At 34.2% G+C, this 3,892-nt stretch overlaps 1 long non-coding RNA gene across 1 annotated transcript in view; it reads right to left on the reverse strand.

Annotated features, from left to right (window-relative positions):
• Positions 1-3,892, reverse strand: part of LOC126724972 (uncharacterized) — a 40,273-nt gene that overhangs the window by 12,398 nt on the left and 23,983 nt on the right. The gene's annotated exons all lie outside the window — the stretch shown is intronic.

Here is a 3,892-nt window from a genome sequence, read left to right on the forward strand (position 1 = left end):
CATGCAAGTTTCAAATAAACCCAGATATCCACTCATGGGCAATGGATTCTCTTCTTGATCCACGACCACCACCGGCGATGTTCCCATTTTCCATCCAAACACCATCCTCCACCGAAACCTCCAACAAATCAAACCCATAAACCAAGAAAAATCATCAAACCCACAAAAAAACTAACCCAGAAATTTAAAACCAACCAACACCCACATGGAAAAACAAACCCAGGTCAGAGAGATCGTGACCAACACCAACCGATCTATGAATGCCCTGATCCGACGACAAAGCTCCGCGCGCGGTGACGCTGATCCCAAGGTGACAACATCGACTTGGTATCAAAGCATCTGATCCTTTCAAACCCACTCCAAATTTGTCCAAGCATAAACAGCCACCACACCCCCACAAACTCCGACCACCACCAAATCTCACCCAAACCGAAAATAAAAAAAAGTTATTGTGTTTTCCACCACCAAAAACCCATCCACCACACCACTGAAAAAAAACCACCTTCTGCTCCCATGGAAACACCTCACCTACCAGCAGCCGAGAACCCCACCAGCCCAACACTCAACCCAAAAATCTCTACCGTTAACCCATGACACTATCAAGCCCACAACCCACTTGATGACGCTGCAACACCACTGTACCATTGGATCTGAAGCTAACGCTATCACTTTTGCCTAGCGCCGCCGCTGCAATCCCCTCAATGCCGTTAGTTTCGCTCCTCGCTTCCTCTTTTATTTTGTTGAGTTCTTTGAATTGATTTAGGGTTGTAAACGTGCTACCTTTTTTGATTTAAATTTTCTGACGTGGCTTTTTATAAAAAATTAAAATACTTATGTGGCATATAAAAATGCCAAATAATATTTTAATCGCCACATCAGCGCAACAACAGTGCCTCTTTAGCTAATAAGGTGTTCCATTTGTCACTTTAACTTTTCCCGTTAGTTGGCTGACGGTAAGGACTTAAATATCACGCATTAATTGATTTAGGGACTAAAAGTGGTAAAATAAAAATGTAGGGACCAAAATAAAACTGATCCCAAAATATAGGGACTAAAAATGCATTTACGTCTTTCTCTTTTTCACATGTTATATGTGACAGGTTCGATTTTGTTAAAGATACATTTTTACCCACGTGAGACCTGCTTGTAGATGTTCATCAAAAACTTTGTTGTCAAAATATACACGTTAGGTCATCACGTGCTTGAGAAAAGTATGACACTTTACACTTGACATTTTACCAACTTCCCACTTATGGTTGGTTTAGAAAAAAATAATGTCTCTATCCATATGGTGGTGTCAATATTTATTGATTGCATAATAATTATTGAAAAAATATGAGTAAAATTTTAGTCGTCAATTTCTGTTTTCAAAAAAAAAAAAAAAAGTTTTGTTTTAGTTTTACCCTTTGTCAACTTAACATGCAATGGCGAAGTCAAGATTTTATGTGTAGAAGAGTCGACCAGAAAATGAAATAATTTTTCATTTTTTGGTCACAATGTAATTATAGAGTGAGGATATCGGAGTGTTGAACGTGTTTTTGTTGAGTTTAATTACTTTATAAGTTTATATATATCAATAATATTTAAATTTTCCATAAGTCTAGATTTTTAAAATAAATTATATATTATTAAGTATAATATAAAATTTAAATATCTAAATAGAAATTAAATATGTAATCAAATAATATTTTTTATATTTATTTGATGAGCAATACTACAAACACAATAATTTTTCATAACTTTTCTCATAATAGTTTTTTTTTTTTTTTTTTTTTTTTTTTGAGAACCTATCTCTCATAATAGTTAAGTTGATAAGTTTTTACTGATTTTTATTTGAACCAATTACTGATATTATTTTATTACCAACCATTAAAAGTTTGCCACTTTGAGAGATGTCAATTTTTTTGTGAAATTATTTGTTTACATAAAGTTAAGGTTATGTAATTATATGATATACTAGGCAATTTATATGTTATATATTATATATATAATACATACAATTAAACAAAAAACAAAAATCTTATAAAAAAAAGGATTTCCTCGAAAAAAAAAAAAAAGTTATAAAAAATATGGAGGAATGGAAGAGGAGTCACATCACACATGGGGAGTAGATAAAATAGATTAAACAGTGTTTAGCTCTAGGGGTGTCAATTCGGGTTAGCGTGTCGGGTTCGTGTCGTGTCAAGGTAGGGGTATTTGAATAAATGGCTCAACCCTAACCCGACCCATTTAATAATCGTGTCATGATCCTTCAACCCTAACCCGGCCTGTTAATAAGGCGGGTTGACCTGACCCAACCCATTTGACACGCTTAATAAACGAGTCGTGTTGGGTTGACACGAATGTAACACAACCCATTTCAACCTGCATAATATTAAATATAACATCCATCTAGAAATAATTTTTTTTACATCCCAAAAAGTAGTGCATACACTTCAAGTCTTCAACCCACATTCAAAATAATATAGTTCAACAAAAATATAATATTCATCTAGAAATAAGTTCTTTACACTCTAAAAGAAGTGCATACACTTCAACCCAAATTCAAAAGAACAAAGTTTAACAAAAATAAAATAATATAGTTCAACAAAAATATAATATCCTTGGAACTCGCCAAATATCAAGTATCAATATTGAAAGAATTTGAGCAAATAGTAGACTAATCCTAACTATGACCACGATTATCATTCATAGATTCTTTGTTGATGTCCAAATTTATAACATCTTCCACAAGCTCATCCAATTTCATTTGTGCAAGTTCTATGCCAAAAAAAAAAAAAAAAAAAAAGGTATTAGTAGTTCTAGGGTCTGTAAAGTTTCAATTTCCAATTATATCTCTTGTAAATTTTTATAATTACTCACTTTTCTTTTTAAATTTAAAATATATGTTGAATATAAAAGGATTTTGACAAATCTAAAATAAAATAAATATTTATTTGTTATACGAGTTAAACGGGTTGTGTTAAGTGGGTCATTTCGGATTGACACAAATAAATTGGCGTGTCAAACGTGTCTATTGCGGGTTACGCGAGTTGACCCGCTTATGACACGTTTCTTATCGTGCCGCTTTCGGGTCGACCCATTTATGACCCAAACCCATTAAGGCCCAACCCTAACCCGAAAAAATACGTGTCGGGTTCGTGTTGTGTTCACGGGTTGGGTCGAACATTGACACCCCTATTTAGCTCTTGAAGTGTCCACTCTTTTAGCCACACACATGGATTTGTGGAGGTTATAATTGGAAGGCAATTGAGCTTAGCAATCTGAGGAACTCTAGAATAAAACAACTATGAAGGAAAGAAGAAAAAGTTAATCAGACACAGAGATGAATGAGAAAATGATGGAAGAGATAGTGAGAGAGGATGGAGAAAAACTGAAAAGAGTAAAAAAAAGAATCACTTATGGGTGTTGTTGAATAGGTTGCCAATCAGCCCATATGCAAACCAACTGGTATTGTTTATTGAAGATAAAGGAGACAAGTGCACAGAACACAGCCTCCTTCCATCGTTAATTCCAAAGTAAGCATGGTGTCTGTGTGGTGTGCTGGTGATTTATTGATTATCCATGATTATTACTCAAATTGTATCTTGACTAAATAACCATCCTGTCTTAAGTCTAGATTGGATCCAAACGCGTTTTTCCAAAATTTTCTCATTTCTCTCTCTCTCTCTGATGTAACCAATCCAATCTGTATTCAGTTTCAACCTGTCTTTTCTGACGAAGGAAGAAACTTGAAGCCTGGGGTATAAGCACATTTTGATAATTTGATTTTAATGACATGAACATATTTGCGGGATGTAAGACTTTTGAACATCTTGAGTTGACGTCTATCCTAGAAAACTAAAAGCTAAAATCATAAATGGTAGAAGAATATGGCAGCATGTTCTGAATT

Source organism: Quercus robur, chromosome 5, assembly GCF_932294415.1.
Source record: "Quercus robur chromosome 5, dhQueRobu3.1, whole genome shotgun sequence".
Lineage (NCBI taxonomy): Eukaryota > Viridiplantae > Streptophyta > Magnoliopsida > Fagales > Fagaceae > Quercus > Quercus robur.